Genomic DNA, 27,684 nt, shown 5'->3' on the forward strand with positions numbered 1-27,684 from the left:
ATATGCATTCTTTTCATAAACTTCTGTGTTTTACTGCAGAAAAATTGAATTTGTAAGACGTACTGAGATTGAATCAAATCTTGAGATTATGTATTTCATAGTTATTATAATCAAGGAGTTAATGAGCTGAAACTCTGGAAGCACTGAAGTTAAGGATTAATATCAAAATATATGCAGTTAGAAAAGAAATTTAGTGTAAGAATACCTGTAGATCACTACGGTACAACTTTAAAATAATGTTCTAGGGCTAAGAACTGTATTTCTCAAAAAGTACATTAATAATTTTGCCAGACAGATGGGTTACCTGAATAGTCTCACGGTGTCAAGGTTAACTGCCTCCCAGACCAGAGTTTTCAAGGCTTGTACAAGCATCAAAGCATCCATATTGAGGCAGACTGAAAGTCTGTCTAAACAAGTATCTCGTCCCTGACAGTTGCCATTTGCAAGCGTGGAAACTTTTAAATATTGAATCTGGAGTTTTCCAGCAGATCACATAACTGCTCCCACATCCTCTTCCACCAACCTGTTTCTATTTCTCATCTTCCTCTGAATCATTTAGCACTCCGTGCTAAGCTTTTCCCCCATGCTTCTAGTTCTGTGGGAAAGACACACGTGTTTTTGACAGGAAAACCATTTATGGATATTTTTTGCTTTTACAATATTTATGATAGTAGCATAAGATAGAAGAAAAACAACAGCACTGAGTGTTCATACCTGTCATAGGTATAGGCCACGTCCCTGAAAATATCTGAAATTTCATGTGAAATAACGATACATTTTCACTGGTTTTCTGTCAGATCTGTACAATTACTCTTTTCTGATGCTTTTTGTGTGTGTGTTAAACAAGAGAAAAGAAGCTAGATATTCCTCTGGGCACACTTTCTCCTGTACCTGAAGAAAATGAGTAAAGTTTGTGAAACGTGGCAGAGCCTTTATCGCCACAGTGCTGCCTGGCAATCCAAGGCTAGGAGTGTGAAAATCAAAACAACAGAGGCGAAACACCCACCAACCTGCCATTGATACATATACAACGATGAAAATATTTTTATTTAAAAGACAGACAGCTGAGCAGCAGTTATTTGATCCATGCTGCTTGAGGGACAGCGGGGAAAAAGGTATTTTTGTGATTGCTCTTCAATGACTCCTGTGCAGCTTCATTCTGGCAGTTCCAGCAGAAGCTGGCACTGAAATAACAGCACTGCAATAGGCCAGAGTTGTGTTGCAAGAGTTTTTGGAGTTTTATTTCACATTCACATTCGGTTTGATTGCTTCCAGACTTAAGACATTTGGTTGGTTTAAAAAAATGAAAAAAAAAATCTTTTTCTAGCTGAAAAGAACTTGCATGCTAAATAGCACATATTTCTAAATGTGAACTTGTATTCTGTGGACTTAAATTAAGCAGTTCCTTTGTTTTGGAAGTATTATTCCTTTTCCTGTCATCAGCCTTTGTCTTGTAACAGTCCAGAAGGGACAGTAAGCGATGCTAAAAAATCCTCTCCTCCCCAGGGGCTGGAAGTACCCTGTGTGAAAGTTGTGTCCACGCACGCACTGGGGGGGGCAGAGCTCGCAGATGGATTCAGCATTCAGACAATCCATTGCAATCACGGGGCTGAGATTGTCTAAAGTATAAGGGTCAAAATGGAAATGTGGTAGTGTTTATATACTTTAAAAAATATATATAATTATATGTGCATATGATATATAAACGAAATATTTGGTCACATGGTTTTCCAGTGCTCTCTTTGGATAACCTACCTTTTTTTCATGCCTTGCCATTTCTGATTAATAGTATTATCCCTATTCTTGTTGATAACACCACAAGGCCTCATCCTGCCACTATTCTATATATGAAATGGATTTTATAGTTATCTTACCCTCCTAACATATGTATCATGACTGCTTCCTCTACCTTCTACTTTCTACCAGACAATGTACACTGAAATGTATAAGAAAATGAAATAACTCCCACATAATCTAAAATAGTGACTGTCGAGGTTGTTGGTGTTTTTTGTTTGTTTATTTTTTGTTGCTTGATTATTTTTAAAGATGGTGAAACAAGTTATATGCATACTAATATTTCTTACTCTTATAGTTGAAATCAAGTGATGAACTCATTTCAAAATGTGGAAACTCCACTTAGCAGTTGCAACAGAGATCTGGTTGCAAGTTCTTAGGAATGTGAACCATTTGACCTCAGAGCTGAGGTATTTTTACATACATAGAAATGCCATTTCTGGTCCCAAACTGAATTATTTAGAGGCTGCGTCTTGCACTGTCAGAATGCAGAAAAGCTCTGTCACTGCAGGACTTTTTTTCCTTACTGACTCTCCCAGACATGCCGCAGTAGCTCTTGCCAATGTAGAAGAGCAGATAGGGAAAACAGTGAGGAGCCAACGATGAAAATGCAAAGGAAAAAAAGGGGGGGAAACATGAAGAGTGTGGCTATTTGTTGTTGTTTAGCAAAGTGTAGGGATGTTCCTGAAAACAATCTAAATGTGTGCGAGTATTATTTTATATCTTTCTAAAGATACTGATAAAAGGTTTTTATTTTCTCCTTGTGTAATCAAAACATTTAGAATGTTTTCCAAAAATACAGCTATTCATTTTGTAATAATAATAATAATGATAATAATAATAAAGGACCATAAAGAATTTAGAAAATCTATTACAAAGGTGAGGATTGCTGTCAAAATATTTTGCTGCGTTCCTAGTTTATTGCATATATTGTAAAGGGAAAGAAAGACTGTTTCGCAGCTAGAGATTATTGTGTTAGTGGCTGTATCTCTGTTTTGAAAGTCTGAATATCTTTGTCCTGAAGATCTCCGTGGGCCTGGCCTATATGTGCGTAAGTACACAATTTAGTTTTATTTATTTTGCAATGAAACAAGTGCATAAATTCCAGGCTCATGTGGAGATTCTCAGTCAGCAATTCTCTCTGTAATTTCAGAAAAGAAATCATGAGAGCTTTGTGTAAGAAAACAATGTGCCAAATAATGAAATCATTATGAGCTAATTGTGAGCTAACTACTCTAAGCTAGCTACTGTTTGCCCTGCTCCTCTAATATGGTTAATAGTTACATACGCAATTACGTTACCAGCCTAACATAATTATAACCAAAACATTTTTAATATAGAATTATTGAAAAGTTCTTAATAGTAGATTTCTGATGCTAATTACAGACTTCTTCATTTAGAGCACACTTTGGCAGCTGATCTTTGAAGCGTTTGGCTGATTTGCTGTGACTTTTAAAAGCTTGATAGCATGGGACAGCGAAGCTTTCTGAATCGTGTACTCCATGACTAACTAATGCAAACTCCCTGAACCACCAGCATGCTGTGACACACAGCGAGGGCAGCCTGCCGAGCAAACGTGCAGCTTGTCCAGCTCCCCGGTTCAGTTTGCAACGTGTTGAGCTCAACACAAGTGTGTATCCCAGTCCAGGGCCACAGCCAACGCTGGGAGCCGAGCAGAGGGCTGTGCTCTGAATCAGCCCTTCGGTGGCTGGTTCTGTGGAACTCGTAGTGGTGCCTGCTCTTAATTACAGTATTTCAGATGTAATTATCATGCTTACGGGATGACTCTCAGGGCCTTTTGGTCTGCACGTATTGATTATGTAGCTGGCCAATCTACCCAATGGAAAAATTGCTACGCCCCATGGAAAAAAGGGAAATAGTTATCAGTTGTGTGCCCAGAACTGGCACAGAACTGGTTGTGGAAGCTGGGCGTTCAGGTACACAAGCTCTGTGCTGTCTCCATGGGACTTCTCATCTCCCACTGTGCTGTTCAGGCTGTAGGAAATTGATTTCTGGCCTGTGGATTACGCTGGGAGAAGGAAGTGATGGGAAAAAAATACGTACTGAACTAGTGGTTTTGCACTAAAAAATGCAGGAGAGATTTCAACATGAATTTGACGACAAAATTTCTCATAATTTTGGTGTAAAAATATTTTTCAGATATGTTTGTCTCGTTGCTCCTCCTGCTTTCTTTGGCATTTTTCTCGTCTGAGGAAAAGCAGTCCTTAGGATGGATTAAAACATGAAAAAACAAAACAAAACAAAAACAAAAACAAAAACTAGAAACCTATTGTTACATGAAAATAAGAGTAACTATTTTCTTACATGGAAAGAAGGTATCATTTGCAGACTTTGTTGGTGGTGGGGGGTTTTTTTGTTTGATTGCTTTTTGAAAGGCCATGTCTTAGTAGAGTAGTCACAGGGCTGAAAGCTGTGGGAAGCTTTCCTCCTTCTCTCATTTCTTCCACCAACTGTCCTTAATCCTTTCCATTTATTTAGACATCTGCAAAGAAAATTCACTCAAGATTGAGAAAACATTTGTAAAGCAGGTTAAGTATATTTGGCAGGTAGACTGAGAGATGCAGCATTTCTGTGATCCTTTCTGGTAGTAAAAATGTCACTTATGACATCGGGTGCATTGGTTTTCCCCCCTGTTGGAAGGAGCATTGGTGCTTATGCAGCAGTGAGCCCTGTAGAAAGCTGCAGAGGCGGGAGGCTGTACCCTGGTCAGCAGTGGCAGAGCTGAGGAAAGGGCTTGGGTTGTTCGCATTTATTCTTCAGTGTAATTGTGCCAACTTGTGCTTGTCCAGTGTAAGAGAAAGACTTTCCCAAGAAAAAAAAAAAAAGAGCCCAGAATCAGAGCATCCTGCTTCAAATAAGACAAAACTGGAAAACAAACAAACAAACAAACAAAAAACTCTCAGCACCTTGGGTATATTTGGGCCAGTGGTTAAGAAGACAGGGCTTCGGTGTGGGTAGAGATGAGGTGGAGGTGTATACATGTCAGTGAAGTGAGGATGTGTTTGTCCAGGAAGGTTGAGCAATGAATGGGCGAGGGCAGGATGATAATCTGCTGTGAAAAATAACTGCAAATGCATGTGTGATTGAATGCCAGGCATGAAGGGTTTTGTGACGAAGAGATTAAAGGGTTTTCTATGCAAGTGGGTGTTGGTATTTATGGTAAAGAGAACAGGAGGTTTGTAATTTTGTAATTTACTTCTGCTTAAGGTGGTAACATTTTTTTTTTTTTTTGAGAACTTTGCAAACTTTGCCAAGGTCAGCAATTCTTGAAGTGATCCACATGCCGATGATGAGTACTTCACAGAAAGAGATAAAATAGTATAAATTCAGAACTCTTTATAGAAAAAGTATCTGTTGCTTCAGATATTTGGGAGACTTCTAAATCATATGATTTAGATTATTTCAGCAGTTCATACTTCACAACTGAACAGTTGGTAATCAAGATGCTTTCATAGTGTTTTCATCGTTGCACCTATTTTCGTATTTTCTATTGCTGAAAGTGATTACCACTAATTGTAAATTTGTGGAAACTATTTTGAAATGGCATTAAATGGTTATAATGTCATCAACTCTTTAACTTTTCAGACAGATGTGGTTTGATAAAACCTTCTTGTCTGAATACTTCTACCAGCTTTTAGCTTGCTCAAGATTGCCAGGATTACAAGACATTGTCTACTGTCTAGTCATCTCATTTGTTCCGTGCTTCAGCCAAAATAAATTCTGTCTTGCCCTACCCATTTCCTTCTCTGCATACAAGATGTTGGCCTGTATCATTTGTTTTTTGATCGGGGAACATGGTTTTGTGCATTTGGTTGAAACAACCTAACAATGAGAATTACAAACACCCATACTCTGTGGATTGTCCACAACATGGCAGATACAGTATGCAATGTCTTATAGCTGTCCTCTGAAACAGGCTGGTTTGAGGCTAATTTGTGTCTACCCATGCATCAGAACTATGTGTTTGCTACCTATCTGTCCTAATCTGAGGGTTATCGTGAGAAGATAAAGCTACTTAAAAAAGTGAAGTTTAATGCTAATAAGCATTTTATGGGAAACTATTGACATGTGTACAATGACAGATGTTTATGTATGCTAGAGTACAGCATACAGGGAATGTTATCTGATTTCTCATAATAGTCTCTTCTACTATGTAATTAATAAAAAATATTTTGATCTCATTCATGTTTAACATGAATAGTTTATGAAAAGTAGTCCTTGGTCAACACATCTCTACTGTGTGTATGTATATATATATGTACATATTCAACACATCTTTGCGAATTTAGTAAATCCACTTGAAAGGACAATGTGAAATTTTGTGTTAAACTGTGGTCTGCTATACACATGTCCAGTTTCCTTTTATTTTCTTTGAACGGAGAACACAGTAAAATGTATTGTATGGCATACCAGTTTGATATCACTTTGATAGACATGATGTGACCTTATATACACACTCCAATGTACTCTAATCCATGGTCTCCCAGCTCCCACTCTGCAGGATTTCTGCGATGTTGATGGAACCCTGTGATTTAGCAGAGCAGCTGCGGTGACCCCTCGCCCTGCTCACTGCTTCTGACAGCTGCCTACCATGTGTAGAGGAAACCTCACAGACTAAAATCTCTCTCATAAAGTAAAGATCTTTAGATAAACATGCAGGTCCGATCATGCTACTGCTTTAAAAATAAATAGTTTAAACCCAGAACTTTTTGTGTGGCGCTAAAAGAGTAGTAGGGAAGTATTCGAGGCATTCTGCACGGTAAAAATAATGTATATGTGACACGGTATCTCCCTTGAAAAAAAAAGGAAGAAGAGTTCAGTGTAAACAATTAAAGGCATCCTGAGCATAAATAATCTGCATAAGAAATTAGTTAATCTGTCTGTTAGGACAGGTTTGACTCGCTGAACAAGGCTCATCAGGTTCTTCTAGTCTGTGTTAAAGAATAGTGTCATAACCAAAGGCAGACAAACAGCCAGCCAGTAGTTCATATATCAGATGGGAAAAGCTGGTTTGATCTGAACTGTAACTTTTACCCACACAGTAGATTTACTCTTATCAGGATTTTTATTTAGGAAAGAGTAAAATGGGATGAAAGCAGGAGCGTAAAATACAATTGAAGAATACAGTGGTTTGTTGTCTTTTTTAAATACCGAAACTTTAAAGCATTGTTAGGTAAAGACGGATTGCTATTGTACTTGTTTAGGCATTTCATTCATATGCAGTACCAAGAGTTATATCATTGCTACAGTTTTCCTGCTGAGCTACCATCATCTTTTGTCTTGCTGTCATGGTATTACACTGAGGTACCTTCCACATTTGGGTAGGGGTCATTATCGTGGTGCCTGGTTGTGTTGCCTCTGCTGAGCAGGTTAACTGCTTGAGGTCTTTTATCTAGACAAATGTTTTACCAGCGCTTTTGCTCCACAATGACACAAACTGTTCCTCAGAGGTCAAATACAAATGAATTAGCAATGTCGTGCTGGCATGTTACCTGTACATTCCCATACCAATGCAGACCCTTCGGAGTAAACATATCAGGTTTGTGAAATTTATAAAATAGCGATTAAAGTGCCATTTTTTTTCAAGATTTGCTTGAATTCCCAAGTATTTGTCTGTTGTCTTAATTTACTTAAGTGTCACTGTAAAACTGGGTTGTCAAAAGATTGCTATTTTACTATCAGCTTTGACATCCGTATGATAATCATAATATCCTCTCACCAATAAAATGTGTGCAAAATGAGCGCGATTCACAGTTCACACACCTTTGATGTGTTTAGCTATTCCTATCAATATCTTCACTTAAAATAGTAGCTTTGAGACTCGTAACTATTCCCTGGGCATGTTTTGGTACTTTCTTCCTATGCATGAATGATAATCAGGAGGCCAAACAATGGGTGAGAAAATGCCCTAAAACTTGCTCAGGTGGGCAACATCTGACAACATCTAGTATAGTAACATTAGATAAAACGAGATGTAAGAGCATGCTTAAGAGGCATTTTCAGGGTACCAAAGCTTTCAAGAGTTAAAGTAGAAGTTCATGTTAATGTCCATTTGAACAACTTTATGTTGGGCATAATATAGATGTTCATCTTTAACAGTAAAAAGCAAAGAGGTGGCAAAAGTAACAAAAAATTGGTGGTTGAAGCTAATTTCTGTACTATCAATTTTAGGTAAATAGGTTTAAAAAGTGCATATTTGGTGTATTTTGTCAGTCTTGTCCCAAACAAGAAAAGATGTGTGCAGTAGCTAATCCTCTGCATCACTTCACAGTAATTTAAAGATATTCCTTGATTTGTGAAATGGTATTTGATATGACCTTGCTGAACAAAAGTGATGAGCACTGTAATTTGTCATACAAAGAAAAATCTCTTTTCATCTCCTGTTCATACAAACCTCAATTTAGGAATGTAGCTGAACAAATATTTAGCTTTAGGGATGTGATTAAGACCTACTGAAGCAAATGAAGTTTCTGGATGTGCCAGTGTGGGGAACAGGAATACTTCTCTCAAGCTGGACTAAATTTCCTTTAAAAATTAAAAATTTAAAGTTTAGAACGACAGAGGCAGGACCAAGGTCACTCGCCTTCCCAAAGATCTAAAAGGTATCAATGCATAGTAGGATGTCAGTATTTATTGCTTTAGCTGCAAGCATTTAATTTATGTTGAAAATACTAATACACAAATTTAACTCAGTAATTCCTGTCTCTTCCTGTCTCCCACCGGGAAAACCACATTGACTTCAAACAAGCTCTGTGTGGCTACTGGTCTCTTTGCATGGAGTGCCTTCAAAGGTCACGGCTACAGTCTTCGTATGGTAGTACAAAAATGAAGTTCAGTTTTATCCATGCATGTGCATAAAAGCAGGAATATGTATATCAAGGTATGCCTTATTCCTTTGTACCTTACAGAAATGAGCACCCCTGAGCTCAGAGCCAGCTCTTACTGGTCATGTGTGGTGACTGCAGTTGTGTAAGAAATACATCTATGGTACAGAGAATCTAAGGGAAGATGTGTTTTGTATGAGGAATGTTTTCATTTTTTGTTGGCCAGCGTGTTTGTGGGTTTTTCTATTTTATTTTTGTTTAAGTAGAGCTTCTTTAGTAATACATACAAACAAGATTTTAGAATACATTTCTATATGAAAGCATTGGGAGCCAGAGTGAAAGAAAAATTTTCTTCAGTCTGCAATTTTGTTGGGGAAAAAAATAAATCCAAAGTATAAGCAGTTTCATGGTGATAACATTTTGCATGTGTGGAAACTTTGGTAATCATAAAGATGAACTTGAACAGGTTTATGAGCACATTCCAGCCAGTGAACATCATTGTATCTCAGAGCTGGAAAGACCTGTAAGGGAATGGAGCTGGGGTGATGCAGACTATGATACGGGCCTGGCAAAGTCTTAGTTCTTTGGACCCATTTCACCCTTGAGCGGAGGGAGATTTTCAGGTAAATAGGAACGGATTCAATTAACATTTCAATTAATGAATGATGTCTTCTCACAGTCTGCTGTCTTGTCTGGCAGGAAGAATGCAAGGCTCATCTGGACTACCGAGACAGTAAGGATGCAGTGAGGGTATAGACAACTTGTATTTTTATTTTTCAGTTAGGGCAATTAGTTCTGTTTGCTTAATCAAGTCCATGTAGCTTGGTTCTCACAAGGAAATTTTTCTGCTTTGGTACTAAAAATGATCAAAGACTGTTGCTAGAATTTGATTTTTGTTTGTTGTATGAGTTCATTTAAGAGTATGCCAGCGGCTGCTGCAGCCAGTGAACCCAAATAAATGTCTGTTGGATATCTATTTAGCAGCAGGCTCCATTTTTTCAGCACCGTCTCCATGTAACCTTTTAATCTAGCTCTTGTCTTTGACTTTTCATATTTTATATATTTAACCCCTTGATGCAGATATTTTGCATTAAGTGCTTTAGAAATCCTGATTTACTGCCTCAAGGGATTAACTAGAATTCCAGTATTCTCACTTTATCTACATTCATTTATACAGCCCATTTATTTCTAATAAATACATTGGCCAGATCATATTTCTCTGAAAACTTTAAGCCCTGAAAATAAATTTATGCAGTGACATAATAAAAATAATAAAAACTGTCTTGTATATTGCTTTTATTCTTGCTTTAAATATCAGCTTCCACAGGCACAGTGGGTTTATATTCTTCAAGTAAACACCACCTTTGAGGTTCACGCTGCAAAGCTCTAATTTTTAGTTGACTTCTAAGAGGATTTAATCAAACTACAGGATATATGATTCAAAGCAAAAAATGTAATTAAGAAAAATCTTTTTCTGTAGGCAAAGAGCAGCTTGTTTTCATTAATTTTATGAAGAATGTTGTTTTTCTTGGCTGAAAACTTAAACTCATGGGACAAAGGAAGATTTATGGGGTGATCAGCAAAATCACACAGGTTTTGTGTTGCAGTGCTGTTTTTGCAGTGACCACTAGAGTCCCAATAGCTAAAGGTTTATCAGTGTTTCTTTTTATAAATCTCTATTTTCAGAAAGGGGTTTTACTCAGAGATTAGCTTAAAGCTAAATATATGCACACAAAGTCTCAGTGTGTATGTAGTGTAGTAAGCATGTATATTTTAATGTAAACAATTCATAATGCTTTAAGAGCTCTTACATTAGAAGGAAAAATGAGACCGAACTAAGGATGGATATTTAGACCTCCAATTCATGTACTACATGTGCTGCTTTGTTGTTATGCCTTATATATATACATACAGCTAACTCTCCAGCAGTTGCCGAAAGGCACAAGAATAGAAGATCAGAGACACGATGTCTCTTGCCCTAATCCTTCAAGGTGTCAACACCACTTGTGCGGTACTTGGGCCAAAGATCTGCGCATTGTATCAATTTTCACTTTTATGATTGTTAGAAAGTAAGGAGCCCGCGATGAGACTAGGTCATTGTGCAGTTGTTTGGCTTATTTCTCCCTTCTGAGTTTTGATCCCCTTAGATGTGAAGTTCAAATTCAGCTTTGACTTTGACACGCATAGTTTTAAACCAAATAATTCATTTGTTTACTTAACTATATCAAATGGAATACTTACTGTATCTCTAAAAATCTCTCTTTTAGAAGATCAGTGGCTCGTGAACAGTAATGAAACAAATATCTTAACAGAACGCTCTTGCATTCCCCATAATGTCAGCAAGAGTGTCTACTTGTTTAATACTGTAGTAAACAGAAAAGTTCATGGTTCAGTGCTTAAGCCTCCGAGCTGTCTCCCCAACTGTTCCTGGCTGCCAGTATTTTACTTACTCAACAGGAAACTAATTTAATTAGTACAAAGAACAGGCCAGTACAGATGCCTGCATGAAATTCTTTCAGTTTTCAGAAGGCATATACCAAAGCCGCTACATCAGATGGAAAAACAGAGATCAGAAAATTGACACAATGGAATATATGTTGTCCTGTGTTATCAAAGACTGCTGTCTCAAATTAAATTATTCTGGTCTTGCAACATCAAACCAGACAAAATATTTCAGTTGAAAGAAGTAAAAGTTGATAGTAAATTTGAGCCAGGCTTATGTTTTATATTATAAATCCCTTCATTGTGTTTGTGACTAACTGGGAAGATAAACAATCCATTAGTTCTTAGCAATACTCTTTTCTCCTAAAGTGTCTGTTTTGAGAACTTTTAATAAAGTGGCAAATTCAAACGGTAGTTAGGAAATACAAAAAATACAGTTTCAAATTTAATTTCTTCCACATGTGGTTTATTCATTCATCTATAGCCTTCATTTACAGTATCATATACTATCATTTCTTGGGACCTCAAATCACTTTTTTTTTTTTCAAGGATAATGGATTGTGAACACAGATGGATATTTAAGGTTTATCTTCATCTTCATCATTCAGTGTTTGATCCTATGGATTACGGCTACAATATCTGTAGCCTGCACCTGATACAGACTCATTAATTTCCATGGAGGCTTTTTTTTGTGTGATGCCTCACACCTTAGTTCCTCCCAGCATTGGGAAGCCACCTTCACAGTACCTCCAACAGCTGAGTTGGTACAGAGGTGTCTGCTTTACACACCAGGAGCTGAGGCACATGTATTAAGATGGCAATTGTTAAAAATAAATCAATTTTTCTGCCTGATTTCTCAGAGCTCCTCGCATCTTTTAGTGCTTAATATGTTAAGATTGGATTTCATTTTGCAGTGACCTCAGTTGCAGCAGTGAATGCTCAGTGTATCAGCAGTCCAAACAGAAGCCATCTTGTACTATATGAAAAATGAGAACTGCCAAATTATTTTCTGTTAGAAAAATAAATAAATAAACAGGTTAATATAACTTTCTTAGCATCATGTAGGAGCTCTAATATCTTTTCTAGCATCATGTAGGAGCTCTAGTAGGAGCTCTAGCAGAAGCAGAAGTCAAATGCATCTAGGCATCTACTAATTCATCTACTGAAACTCTTACTTTTTCTAGTCTCCTTCACTTACTTGAAGCCTTCCAGCTTCCACAATAAAGGAGTCAAGGGTCTAATTTTCAATAAAGCTCTGTGTCTTGCAAAAGCAGCATATAGTTTGGGCAATGAATGCGTCAAAGGCCTCATGGGGGAAGAAAACTGCAAGTTAAAGAAGGCATAACACAGACATAGAAGGCATAGATACAACATTGCACAAACATTTTTAACTTCCTGAGCATTTGGAAACTGAAGAATTGAAAGAAGAAAGTTTACATGTAATGAATCACAATGATGCCTTCTTTCTCCTTAGTCAAGATGTGTTGTCAGTGGGATTCATACCTTTCAACCCACAGTGTGAGGCCAGTAGGCAGCAGTAGGAGGTGATTATCCTCTGTGTCAGGCTGACACAAGAGAAAACACCGTGCACTGTGACAACAAGCTTACCTGCTGTTTGTTGGACAGGAAATAATGTTGTGTGACCTAGGAATAATAGTTTCTATTGCTGCTGCTGAAAAGACGTGAAGCCTCCTGGCTGCTTGCCCTTTGCCTCTCCATGTCTTCTGCTCCTTTTCTGACCATTACACCCCTGGTCCCTGACCTGGTGCTTCAGCTTGTTTCCCCTCTCCTTGCCAAAAAGGAGTCAACCACAGAATCCCTCTCAATTGTGCTTGTCCTAAATATTGGATGTTTGACTCAAAAAGTATTTTTTGTACTGCTGTAGTGCTTAACTACCTTCACCCTCTCAAAATATACTTGGTATTTGTGAGGATGAGAAGAGGAGATGTCCATCCCTCTCCCTGTCCAAGTTAAGTGTTATGAAAGTTGCTGCTTTATTTTTTCACGTTATCCTTCTGTCTGTTTTGTTTGTCTGCTTGTCCTGGTCAACAATTGAATGACTGAGAACATGACAAATCCTGGCTTTCTCATTTAACCACTGTTAATCACTTATTTAGAGTTAGTTTGCACAAGATATGTGAAAAGCAAGAGCCTCACTCACTTGCTGGCTTAACTGCTGGGAACATTTTCCCCTCCCATCTGCTTCGTTCATTATTATTTAGAAGCAAATCAGGAAGCAGAATTGGATTAGCAGAGTGGGTGGCACCAGTGGAAAACAAGCCCTGTGTTGGCAGTTACCCTGCCAAGTTCATGTGAAATTGCCCATTTTAGCAGGCAGCTTCAGTTTAGCTTGGTGTGATGACATATGGGCCTGGAGGGTAAGAATCTATTTCCATATTATAGCAGCTTCTGCTGTGATACCTCATTGTTTGTAGCTGTGCTGTTGCCTGGCTTTGGCTGCAGTTTGTCCTTCTGCTCTGTCCTGCCATGCTGGGTGCCTTAGCTGTCATCTCTGCTTTTTTCTAAGGTCTGCACCAGCAGTTCTAACTACGTCTTGGTACCCACAGTGCCCCCAGCTACTCCGTTGGTCTCAAGCCATAAGTATGTTGAACGTCAAGAAGCAAAATAGGGAAGCTCATAACTCCCTCATCTGTGGGGCCTCCAGAATCAAAGGAGAGAAATCAAGCCCTCACTTTGACTCGTAAGGGTCAGTAGTTTCTCAAAACAGTGGTAATACGTATTTTATGTTCTAAAAATAAATAACATAGCATGTACATTACACATCAGCTCTAAACTTAATCACCTCATAAACAGACAATTACAAAAGAAAAATTAACTTATTTGAATTAATAAAAATCCCCTGTTTCAAATATTGCTGTTCTAAAATTTTCCAGGATATGATTTCAGTGTCCAGTGTTGTGTGTTGTGCTTCTGCATAAAGGAAGTTTTGGTGCCTTGTATTAAAATCCATGTGAAAGGGATACCACCAACTTAGTCAATTTTGTAAAATAAGCTCAAAGATATTTCAGAAACCAGACTGCCCCTAAGTCCCTCAGCTGTGATTAGTGAGTTAACAATAACATTTCTTACTTAAAAAAAAATCTTTTTTCAGCCTCCACTTACTATATAAGGAAAATAATTAAAATAACTCTGTGCAAAGCTCTTTCAAAGCACAGAGTATGTATCTCATTGAGCTTACAGTACCGTTATTGTAGCCCTTACTTGTAGGGATAAAAATGTTCTGATGAGTGAGAGTTACAGGCTGTTGACATTCCTTTAAACTATTTACTATAATTTCCAGAAATTCCAGTGCCTTTTTTTGATCACTTTTCACTAGACCTTACTTTAGAAACCTTTGTTTTATGGATACTCAAGGGAGGGAAGAGAAACCTCATTGGTGAGAGCCTATGATCCACTTACATGCAATGTGAAAAATGGAAGAGTTTATTCCCATTAATCTTCGTTACCACAGACTGTGCGTGGTAACAAACCTGGTCTAATGCAGTTTGTCAAAGGTGGACAGAGCATGACGCATGATTAAAAAATTCAAGCTGAAGCAGTTGTACTGAGGAGAGCAGTCGCACCTCAGAAGATCTGACATGGTGGGCAGGCCTCCCTCCCTGCCTGTAGGCCTACCTCTCTGCTCATTGCTGCTGGGAGAGTTGTCATATACCTGAGATTACTTTCTTGGTGTCTTCCTGCTTTTAGTGCCGCAATGACAAGTTCAGAGAAGTATTAGGAAATGATACCAGGAAATGGAGAAATCCATCCCAGTCATCAACTGCAGCCAGATCCAAATCAAACGCTCTTGAATGTGTGCATATTTATCATCTAATAGCTGAAAAGTCAGAACATCGTGCACCAGTAAGGTGGCTAGGTTCTGTCACTGTTAATGTACCAAACCAAAGGCTTACATTTCATATAGGTTTCATTCTGTGATAAACCCAATATATGAAGTTCCTGCTGGGGTTAGAGATGTAATCGCTTCTCAGGCCCCCGTGGTAGCTTCTTTGTCACTGCCTGTGTGAGGCCTGAACACATCACTTAGAGACAAAGAGGTAGCTTAATTCTTTGTTCAGGCTTTACAAGTGAGCGAATTACTAGTTTATTCATATATAACTGTTATGATCTTCCATACCTAAATTACAGTGTGTTTCTGGATACAATTTAAAGAAGACCATAGTTTTTTTTGGAAGGGCCTAATAATCTGAGATGAGAGGCTGTGTTTATATTCAAAAGCCTATATTTTAACGTGAAGAGGGATAACTGTATACAGGAAATCACAGTATCTGTTCATAGAGAGCAATGCAGTGTTCTCCTGGTGCATCTATTTCACCTTCTTTTGAAATTAGACCCAAAGCATGTGTCACAGAAATGCTGGATATCGTTCTGTATTGTTACTATCGGCCCATCTGTTCTCGCCTTTCTTTCTCCCCTTTCCTGTAACCGTTTCCAGCCTCGTGACTTTGATATTTCTCATAGAGACTAACTATACTTTACATGACTCATAAAATGAATACAAGCTAATAAGGCAGACTGAACTTCAGTCACTATGAACAAATGAGGACTTACTGGAGCGCCGTGCTATTCAGTAATGCTAGAGAAGTTTCAGTTTGAGAAAATCCATCGTAAATGAATTCATGTGCCCACCCAGATTTATTTTAATTAAAATCATCCATGATTCTTGGCTGTTGCTTTGACTACTAAGTACTTACAAATAAGCTTAATAGACATGTTTGTTTTTTCCACAGCTGCAAAAATACATATTTTGCTACATGATTGTTTTTTTATCTGATTTATTTAAATAGAGTTAGGTAAGATGCAGTTTATAGGGAGGTTAGAGAGTCAAAATCCTATTTAATTAACTTATACCCACTTGGGAAGCAGCCAAGGTAAAAGAATGTAGTGAAAGTAAGCTTCAAATAATATGAAATCTTTGAAAACGTCTAACCACCTTTGGTGAAAGGCTTTCCTGTTCTTAACCTTGTGTCATTTAAACTATTTAAATGAGCTATGCAAAACCTTACATTTATAATGGAGCTTCAGAAAAACAAAACAAAACAAAACAAAAAAGCCTTTAGTACTCTACCTGACCATGATCCTTGTTTTTGCATACCACAAAATGCATGGTATGTTACACCTGATTTGTTATCTACCATTTCTGCCACACATATGAAACCTATTGAGCCTGTGAGACTGCTTTTTAAAAACGTGTAAGTCTTTCAAAAAACAATCAGGATTGTGAGGATAGCCTCTGTAATATCTGAAGGAGGCCTGATTTTCAAAGGGTGTGGTTGCCCCACATTTTATAAAAGTTGTGTCTGTGAGAAATAACCTCATGGTGGGTTTCCCAAATCATGCGTTGTGTTTGAGCGTCTTAGTCATACATGTGGAAAAGGCTCTTACCGCAGCCAGAGTGGCAACTATGAGAAAGAAAATCACTGGGCTGCTTTGTGATCTCTTTATACACTGGATAGGTCTTCACTGCTGTGTTGATGCTCTAAAGAGGTGCCAGTTCTGGAACATTTTTTCCATCTAATGCCACAGAGACCAGACCGCACTGTGGAAATATTTCTGTTTCAGTGCTCCATATGGTTTTGTATGTAAAAATGGGATTGACAGGGAAAAATGCAGCTGGCCTGAAGCTGCCAGTAACTGTTTCTAATGTCACAGATTTTCAGCAGGAATTCCAAGTGGGAGTTGGATAGATGAAAGGCCTGCAGTAAGTACTAGCAGAGCCAATAGGGAATGAACATGGAGGCAAGCAATATTCCATATAGACACCAAAGCATTTCCTAAACTGAGTTTTTTTTCTCCTCTGCACCATTTGAGTCTTAAGAACTGTTGGGTTGGGAAATAATTCAGGCTTGGAAAGGTCAGCTCCAAAGACTTCCTGATCTCTCTGTCAGTAATATCATATGACATTCGTGGTGTGGGTGGATGCATAGCTTAAGAGCTTTGGACATAATGGAAATTTGGAAATATATTCCAAAATTTAAATATATCTATTATTTAAAGTTAACATTAATTTAATATACTGCAATTGTGGGAAACCCTTGTGATTCAGCATGTGAGGTCTACATTCTGTTTAATTTTATGTGTGCTTAAGGGTTGCAATACTGTCCTAAAAATTTTATTTTAATTGACACGACTATTTTGGCATGATGATCAGTCTCCGAAATCCACAGCAGCAAATAGACTGTATAACCAGATGGTTCTTACAAATAGCAGCTTTCAGCTAGAAAGATCTTTGCTATCCGGAATGTGACTGTAGAGATGTCTGTGTCCAGCTAAAACAAAGGCTGTTATAACTCCACATTCTGGATTAATTAAAAATTCTCTGCTGGTTTGAAAAGTAGATTTCTTTTGGAAATAAACTCTAGGAGAAACGCTAAAAAAAAAAAATACAGGTGAAAATGTTTTTTTTTTTTTTTCCTTCTTTCTTGTTTCTTCTCTGCCTGAACATTCATTCTCTCTTTCCTTAATCCCAAACTGTAGCTACTTTCAGGCTACCACAATGGGTTTTAGTAATGATAAACATTCAAACATTGCTCTCTTAATGTTTAGTATTTACCTGTGAGAACCAAGGTAATTTGTAGTGTTGGGGATCCCTCACAGAAGAATCTTTAAGTTCCAAGGAGTCTTTGCTTCTCTAAGTCAACCAGCAAAATGGTCCACACCAGTCTCAAGACTATGCCATTGCTACTTTGCACTGATTTGCACTGGAAGCAGCAGATTTGTTCCCAGAGCACTTATCTTTCGAGAAGTAACGTGTAATTTTAACAATCGCATGTATACAAAGTGCCCTATTTTTAAGTACCTGTGGATACTTTAATCTTCACATGAGGTAGTGCTTGATTTGAGTGAGAAGGTGAATGCTAAAGAGTCATCTGGCAGGCATTTAGTCTATTGTATGTCATTTTCTCCAGTAGACTGTTCCAGCAGGGTACAACCTGGCAGCTCTGTGGCAACCATGGGGATAAAAGCCATGACAGGGAAAACGAGGAATAAATTTATTTTGGATGGGGGCAGAGAAGGGAGATGGTCTGACATATCATCACATCTGCACTGGGATTTGGCCAACTGTTCAAGTTGGTAAATAGCCCTGTTAAATAACAGTGACCCTGCTAAATAACAGTCCTGATACTGGCAGTCAGTATGTTTCATTCATGGTATTTAGATTGGGGTATAGTTGATCTGCTCTCCCTGAACTCCAGGTTTCTTCGCTCTAAGCTAGATGCTAACATACAAAGAATCTGAAGTTTTTCTGACCCATCTAAAGTTTTTGAGTTCTGCTTAAATATGAATTGAAGCTTCACAATCTGTTTAACATCTCCTTGATATGTTGGCAGGCCAACATATTTTTATTGCAAAAAAAAATAATGAAAACCAACCAAAAAAATTCAAGAAACATTCAGTCGGATGCATGGGCTCTCAGCCATCTCTTGTTTGCTGCTCCCTTGAAACAAGTACAGGAGATTATCCTTATTAGGCAATCTTAAGGGTATTTCCAGATCTTTTGAGTATAGTTTTCTTCCTTTTTAATTAGTAGGTCATTATGAGTCTTCTGTTTGCTTCCCTAAGTGGCCAGCTAAGGCAGATTTTGCTGTGTTTCTGGATACCTGAAAATAATTAGACATTTGTGAGTTGGGAGGTGGCGTCAGACTTCAGAAAGTGAAGCTTTGCCATGAGTAATGCACCGGGGAACTGCTGTTAATGAAAAATAAGGATGTAATTCCATTATTTTGTCTTTGCAGGCAAGAGCAGCATGATAAGTTTCTGCCAAGCTCTGTCCAGGCCCTTCCTTCTTGCTCCCTTACCAGTTTGCAATCCCTCTAGTTGTGCGGGTGCATCTATTTATAAGTTTCTATCAAGCTGGATCACTGAGAAGATCTCGGTTTAAAATAATCCCACTGCTGATAGTTTAGTTGATGCAGTGTACAGCCTGGTATATAGACAGTTTCATTAGGAGAAGTGACAGGGACACAAGGTTTGTGGGCAGTGGGAATTTCTTGACTTTTCCCCAAAGATAAAACATTGTGGGAGGGTACAACAGCTCAGCTGACTTAAAACCAGTTGCTTGTGCTTGAATCGCCAGCCCCTTTGGCTGTTTGGATTAGTGAGAGATTGTGATGAAGAAATCTCTCACCTGCTCTTCCTGATGCTCCTTTTTGTCCAGAGAAGGATTCAATCCAGTAACCTGTACTTTAATGGCTGTGTATTGTCTTTCAGTATGTGTTTCCTTTTTCTGAAACCATACTGAAAGATTGTTTTTTTGCTTTCTGTCAGTTATTTTAATTAAGCTATATACAAATTTAATTCAGGCATAGCATTTACTGATGCATTTCAGAGTAGAAAGCTGATGCTACAGCTGAGATATGGATCCCATTGTGTCAAACATTAGCAAAAAGTAGGGTTAGGCTCTTTCTTTGTAGATCCAGGGAATTTCTCCAGTTCACATTCAGTCAGTTCTCCTTTGGCAGGCTTTTTTTTTTTTTTTTTTTTTCCCCAAGTATCAGGGTGAGAAGCATAATGATTTAGACACATCGCATTAATCACAAAATAGAAAGAGAGGGGAGGGGTGGGGGGCTTGTTTGGGTTTCCTGCATATTGGAATCTAGAGAATCTTTGGGTTACGTCCTGCAGATTTTCTACTGATGTAATCACAAGTGAAAATTTATGCCTTTACAGGGACTGAATTTGAGAAGAGAGAAATTTTTGAGCCATTAAAAATATAAATAACAAACTGAATCCTGAAGCCTTTGGAAAAGGAAAAACAAAAAGTAGGGTGTAAGAAGTTGTAAGTATTTGGCTGTTTGTCAGGTTTGAGAAGTATATTCTTGCAAACAAACAGCACTAATATTTTTCTGGTCTTGATGTGTACTGAAATCCTCAGCTTTCTTTTTTTGTTTTTAATAAGGTTTCTGTGGCTTCGCTTGCAAAATATATTGAGCTCAATAACACTGCTATTTTTGTAGTATCTTCGTCTGAAGTATTAGTTTTCCCAGAGCTTGCTCACAGAGGGCTGTGCTTTATTCTCAAAAACTAGAAGACGTAGTAGATTCAGTCCTGGCCATTTTTCATGTGAAGCCTTATTCAAATGGTAATTGTAAAAGGCTTTGTGGACTTTGTTCTCAACTCAAAGAAAAAAATTCAGCTGTGGGCAGCTAGGGTAGTAAAGAATTTTTGCTGAAAGACTTGGAGAGAACTCATTTGGAAGTTACCACAGGCACTCAAAAGTTTAAGGTATACCTACAAATCAGCTGTGAAACCGATCAGTTACCAAATGGCATTGGAAGTAAATATTGTTAATAAAATATTACAGTAATAATCAGAAGTTGTGTTCCTTTTCTCCTAGGAAGACATAGTGTAGAAGAATTAATTCTAATATTCTGAAGAGAGCTATGTGCAAAGTATGCATGGTTGGTTTGCAATTATTGATATGCATATATGCTACTTAGCAACTAGTGTAGAATTTAAGGGTTAGTCTTCACTCTACAGAATCAGCCTCCCTCGCTGGGCTGTCAGATGCGTGTTTGCAAAGTTCTAGGTGAAGCAGGACTCTCATTTTGGATTCTTATTACAAGTAAAGGCACAATTTGGAGAACTGATAGTTCAAGTAAGGATTTCAACAAGCTCCAAAGTTTGCAGCTGTTCTAATTTTTTTTTTTGATAATTTTTAACTGTATTTCTGTAATTTGAACTGGTGGTTGCTCTAGCCAAAATTGGGCACTCACTTTGGGAGACACTCTAAACCCAGAGGCTGGAATGTAAAACAAAGCCTCTGTTACAAAACAGAGTTTACAGAGGCATAAAGTGACTTGCCTATGGTGACATCCAGTAGGTAAGTCAAAATCTTGTTTTCCCACTTCCCAGACCATTATCCACTGAGCCTTTAATGCCTGTATGCTCATAAAATTGCTTTGTTTATAAATTTGTGTTTCTACTCCAATGTTTTATTTTCTGACTAGTTTACAGTCCTCATCCAGCACTTATCTCTTTTAGGGTCATCCCCTCTCACCCTCCCTGACACTAGACAGTGCTCCTGTGGCCACCTTGCAATTTCCTTTACTTGCAGTTGCAGCGATCTGCCCAAAGACAAAGTCCATCTGGGAAAAAAAATGGCAGGAAGACAAATTCTGTAAAGAGTCATGTATTTATACACGATCTGTATTCTGATGTCATACATTAGCGCTCTATAGAAGAATATACAGCAATATTAGTTGCTGAAGATAAGAGTCTGGGAGATGCAGTGTGTATAAGAGTAACAATACAGTAACTGGGACACGGTAGAAAGATCTAGGGAAAGAGCTAGAAAATGAGGAAAAAATACTAAATGCTTTGTTCCTTATTTGTCAGCTGTGGCTTATTTTTAATGACTGATAGTAGTTATTACAATATATATCCCATACAGTACTACGTTCTGTGAACAGCCAACGCTTACCATGATAACCCAGAGGTGTCATCTGAATATTCAGGAAGATTGAACATTATTGAATAAGTGCAAAGTGAATCGGGAAAGCTATGTGTAAGGGGAGGAAGATGAGGATGTTCCCTTTTCACTATGTCCCATTATAAGAAAAAATTTGGAAGTCACATTCATACTGTATTTAGTAAAGGAGGTTATATCTGATGTTCTGGCCATGCCAGTATCTTGCATGTATTTAGCTAAGGCTTCTTTAATTCTTTTGATACAGCAAAATCTTGAGTTGAACTGACAATGTCAACATGGGCTTTGGCACAAGCTGAAATTATATTGACTTAACAATTCAGCTTCATTAGACTCCTGAAAATTCCCCTATAGCCACATCTCAGTGAAGAGGATATTTTATTTCAGTGCTATTTTAGCCATGATGCAAAACCACCATTTTTCTGTATGTAACAAGGTATTTGAGTTCAGGAATCACATATCAGCCCATGGCAGAAAATATTTTCTTCCAATCCTTCTCAATCTGTAAAAAAGCATAGGTTTTCTAGTGTCATTTTTTTTTTCCTTTAAAATAAATTTTTAATGACAGCCTTAAGTCTTGCCTCTCCAGTGTATTTTGGGGCACGGGTAACTAGATAAAGCTAAAGCCCAGCAGAAAGCAATTGTAGTAATCTTATATTGAACTTTAGTGAACAGTGTTCCTCGGGAACCACAAACAAGGTGTAGTCCACCGAAGAAAAGCTTTCAACAAAGCCAGGCACTACACTGAAATAATCTTTGAGCTAATACCTCTGAAGATATGCAGAGAAACTTTACAGGCAGCAGTGTTCTGAGCCTTGTCCATGGGGTAATTCAGAGCCCAGGCTAACAATACTGCAGATCATTTATTTTTCATATATTAGAACAATTGTGTTGCTGTTAAATCTCACACAACTAGAAGTTCCCTGAGAAACAAAGCACTTTAAACAATGTGACAATTCCATATTTTAAAGCATATATTTATAAAAATGTCTTTATATGCAGTCATGCTTTCCACACACACTCATACATACATGTTATTTGTATGTTTGTGTTTGTGCACATATAGACACGGATATGAAATAAGATGTGCATGTGTGTATATATATGTGTGTATATATATATATATTTGAAGGGGAAAAAGAATTTACGGGAGGCTGGCCAGATTTAATTTGTCTGCTTGTATTTAGCACTTAAGGGCTTATATACTCAGTTTGCTCAAAAGAGTGAAGAAGTACTCCTTGCTTATGCCTCAAATCAGAAATGCATGAAGTGCAGCTGCAGAGATAATACATTCTCCCCAAAGGCTTTGGCTGAGCAAATTAGGTGTCAATGGGGTGCCTGCGCAGGCAGTACTCTCTCTAATTAGTCTCTTGAGCCTAGTTGGTGGCGGGTATAAGATGATCTAATCAATTGGTCTGTGTCTGATGGTACGTGTAAAAATCCTAGCAGGCAGAGCTGTCTCCCACAGGTCACTCACCTGCACAGCGGGAACACTCATTTTCATTTTTCATCTCTTCCATCACATGATGCTGACAGTTGGTTTTAAGAAAATTGAATCCAAAAAATATCTAGTTCATAGGGCATGTAGGTCAAAATAAAATTGCATTATGGGTATTGGTGATCCAATTAATTAATATTTATAGCAACGAATTGCATGTAGATACTATCTGAGTGCAAATAGTATTGATAATGTTTGGCTGGCTTTTTAAAATGACTTCTCTAACAAAGAGAGGAATAAAAGCTGTGGGGGAAAAATCACCTGTTAATAGTGTACTTTTTTTTTTTTAGAGCGGATGAGCGGTGGCTCTGTTGTGTGCATATCTTTTGGAGGGAGAGAAAGAATATATTGTTGATGATCTTAAATACCCCCACGTTTCACATCACAGGAACACAATATCTCCAGTTGTCAGCTCAGATTTTGATTTTAAATCTGGTGTTGTAGAATGAAGACTGTTATAATAATGCTAAATCAGCTGCAACATAAATAGACATGCACTCTGAGTATGCTTTGCATGCTAAGGACACTGCAGGAGCACAGCTCCACCCTGTTTTATAATTTATACAAAAACTAAAAGCACCTAGAGAAGGATGCTGATGCTGCCAAAAAGAACATGTATTGAATTGGTGATTTGCATTTTTAAAGGAAAGGGCATTTTATTATTAATTAAAAGGAAAATATTTGGGATGTAAGGGCTCTTTGGTCACCCTTCTCTGCCTCATGGCTTGAGAGCATGATTAATGTTTACATTATGAGCTTTAGTGTTACATCAACAGCTACTCTCTTTTGACACTAGCCACTGCCATTTTAAGGTGTGTTAACACCTTATTTTGTCCCACTTAGGATCTGTGAGAAACAGGATGTATGCAGCAGATGATTTCTCTAGATAACAAACTTAGTTGATTTAGGTCACTTGATATTTCAGGCACATCATTAATTTGCTGTTATCATCAATGTAATCTTCTAGTAGGTGTAGTAGAGTCATGGTGAAAATCAAAACTGCCTGGACCTGTGGTGAAAAAAAAATACAAGTTCATTTTAAGACAGTCTGTTACATTTCAGGGTCCTTTTTTTTTTTTTAAAAAAAAAAAAAAAAAAAAAAAAAGAGAGAGATCTGAAAGAACCCTATTTTGCTTTGCTCTTGGGAAATCACAAGTTGTAAATATCCCATTTAACAATTTACGCTTTTATAAGCAAAGCTGTGACCAGAGGCCATAAACACAATCTGCCAAGTCACCAAGCAAAACTTTGATTTGTATGATCAGGAAAATGTATTAAATTCTAAGCAAGGGTATTTCTAAAATATAACTTTAAAAATGCAAACGTGGAATACTAAGCCATCTGGGAACTGAACAGCAGCACTGTATGGAGAGTTGTGCTTCAGGAACTGCCCCGGGTCTTGGTTGTGTGAACAACCCATGTTTCACTTTGACAGCCTCACTGGAGAAACAATGCTTTCCTTTATTTATTTATTTTTTTTAAGGGGTTCTCACCCATATAAAATTTCATGTGTGTTATTGTGGATTTTCTGCTGTGGACAAGTAGACACTCCCTTCTTCCTCCACAGCAGTTACAGCGCTTGTCTGAGAGGTGGCATCCCTGTGCTCAGTTTCTTCCTCTGCCTCAGGACAGGTAAACCTCAGTTTCCCATTTCCCAGATGAAGGCATTAACCATGAGGGCTCCGAGGTATAGACAGAAGGGATTTCACCTGTTGACCACACTTCGAATCAACAATAAGCATTCAGAGAATTAGGGGCTCCAATGCAGGCCTTAGATATTCCCAGTGTATGTATTCCTAACCATCAGGCCTGTTCTCTGTGTCAAAGCTCACATAAGGATTTTATACAAAGTAGAATTATCTCGGCAGCCATACCTCAGGGTTCAGCATCAGAAGGACCTGGCCACTGGGGTGCTGATGGGGATGGTGGGAGGTCTTCATCCATCCCTGCTTCCCAAACAGGGCAGGCAGTGCGTCTGAATGCATCTTCACAGAGACTGTGATCACCAGCCATTCTGTTGCTCTGGTCTTCTAGTTTTCCCCCCGCCAGATCCACTTGGGAAATTTGGAATGAAATCACCTCTTTTCTTTTTTTTTTTTCCCTCCCATTGAGTTTATTGTTTGATCTAGACCTTGTTCCGCGTTGATGCTGGCAGCGGTTGCCAATATGCTAAGGTTATTCCCCGTGTTACATGGTGGCAGCTTTGTTCATTTCTAGGGAAAGCTTTGAATGTTACAGGGTTTGATTCTGAAAGTGCAAGCTTCTGATGAAGGTATTCCCCATCTCCTAGGCTCAAGCCCTGCTTTGTGCGATCAGTTTTGCATACAGAGCCAAACTTGAAGCCGGAAAATGTACCGTTGTCACTGGGAAATTTTAGCATATCCCTGGGAGAAGTGTCATGCTGACCTCCTTCTGAGGTCCACTGATGGAAAAGAAAATGTTCTCTGTAATTAATATAATTATCTAATTAAGATGCAGTTTTTCTCCAATCTGAGCAATTCGATAACTCCAGAAAAAGTTCTTTGTCTTTTATCCAAATCATTTTGTCACTTGTCCTATATGTCCCGGTCAGCCTGAAATCAAGCAGCTGTTCTGGATCTGGATGTTGTGGTTTCCAAACTGCAAGCCCCCTTTTCACAGCTGTACTGTGGGTGGTGGTGGTGGTAGGGAATGCAGGCTTGACATTGGATGGAGTCTGGGGAGTTTCATTGCTTCTTTCATTGCTTTGGGGCTCCAAAGAGGTAATCTCTAAAAAGTATTGTTGGTTTGGCTTGGCTTGGCTTGGCTTGGCTTGGCTTGGCTTGGCTTGGCTTGGTTTGACTTGGTTTGGCTTGGCTTGGCTTGGCTTGGCTTGGTTTGGTTTGGTTTGGTTTGGTTTGGTTTGGTTTGGTTTGGTTTGGTTTGAAGGAAGGAGAATGTGGAATTTGGGCAGTAGTGGCAGCAGTGTTTCCCCGGTAAGCAGTTGTGAACCTCTGCATGTGATGTGAATCACTGCTTTTCTTTTTGAGTTTATGAAGGGTAAATTGAATGGGTCAACTCTAATGTATTCCTTGAAACAAGATTGACTGGGGCTTCAGCCAAACTCCTAGACCCTGGGGAAAGTGGGACTTTCATGTGGAACAGACATTCCACACAAGCTCCAAAGGCATTTAGGAAACAACCCAAGCAAGACTCAAGAGGTGGTAGACCAAGCTCCAGGAGGGCCCAAGGTGCTGCCATGCATCATTAAGAACAGGCTTTTGTTAATCCCAATCAGGTATTCTGGCACTTGAAGGGCAGAAGAAGAGCTATAAAGAACCATGACAGGAACCCTGGAAATTATGAAGTGTAGATGCTGTGTAGAGATTAGGCTGTTTTGATGAAAGCCACAATTAAAATATTATACTTGAAACTGCAATTCAAAACTGATGTCTTGTTTTTCTCCTGCTTTTGAAATGAGGGCTAGACTAGATTCACTGGCACCTGCATTCGGGTTGATTTAAATAGTTCTAGGACATGCTAATACAAACCAGTTCTATGCTTGATGAATATTTAATTTAAAGTTTTCTTTTTCTTAAGTGCTAAAATTCCTCCATATCTGACTGTCTTCCTGCAAAAACATTTTTAAAATGTAGCAGGTTTGTAATTGTAATGCTTGGATTGTAATTGTAATTGTAATTGTAATCCAGGGATTGAAAATCCCTGTAAAACAAAGATACCTGAACTTTGTAAAACTGCAAAATTTCTCAGCATTATCAGGAAATGAAGTACCACTTTATTACTTGGCAGAGAATTCTACATGGACGTTTATTAAGAGATAAATTTATTAATTACTCTAATGGCTTGAGTCCATCCAGCCTTTATCTGGCCCTCACCTAGCTCACCTTCAGTTGTTAGTTTTGTTTTAAAGTGATGCTTCTGATGTTCTTGGCCTGCCTCCTGGTTTGTGTAAATCTCAGGGACATCGTGTTGCATTCCTGCAAGTCCAATCACTGCACTGAGCCTCTGTAAACAGCATCATTAGCAGAGTAAAAGATAATGTAAACGAAACTCTTGGTGTAATGTTTACTTTCTATATATGAAAGGAGTGGATTTTGATATATTTTTATAAGTAGGAAAACACCCAAGTAAAAGGGAACGTGTTTAAATGCAGGACACCAAGGAGCTCCGTAACCTGGCCGTGTTTACAAAAGTGTCCGTGACACCTCGAGGTACCTCAAATAACTCCTGGGAAGCAAAGCTGAGGAAACCTTTTCATAAAGTGGTCACAAGCACTGCTGGGAAGGCAATCACTAGGGACTCCAAAAGAAAAGGGGCAAAAAGAGCTCATAAACTCCTGAAGCCGTGCCCGCATTTAGCAACCTTCCTTTGCATCCATGGGGTGTGACCACCTTTAGCAGAGCCAGCTGTCTATTTATAGCCGCCTGTAATTTCCATGGAGAATGTGAATGCTGATGGCACCTCTGAAGATTAGCACTTGGGGCAGATATATATGAATATGGATTAATATATCCCATTTAGGCAACCACCCTGCAAACATCGGTGTCCTAAGCTCGTTTGCTTGAGGTACCAGCTCTGAAAGCGCTTTGGATGTCTGTCCTTTGCTCTGAGCTGGTGTCTTCATAACCGGCTTTAGACTAACCTATTATTTACTGAGTAAAAAATCATTTTAAAAT

At 38.4% G+C, this 27,684-nt stretch overlaps 1 protein-coding gene across 4 annotated transcripts in view; it reads left to right on the plus strand.

The window, feature by feature from the left end:
- CDK14 (cyclin dependent kinase 14) overlaps positions 1-27,684 on the plus strand; it is a 329,549-nt gene that overhangs the window by 297,548 nt on the left and 4,317 nt on the right. The gene's annotated exons all lie outside the window — the stretch shown is intronic.

The sequence above is a fragment of the Oxyura jamaicensis genome, chromosome 2 (assembly GCF_011077185.1).
Source record: "Oxyura jamaicensis isolate SHBP4307 breed ruddy duck chromosome 2, BPBGC_Ojam_1.0, whole genome shotgun sequence".
NCBI lineage: Eukaryota > Metazoa > Chordata > Aves > Anseriformes > Anatidae > Oxyura > Oxyura jamaicensis.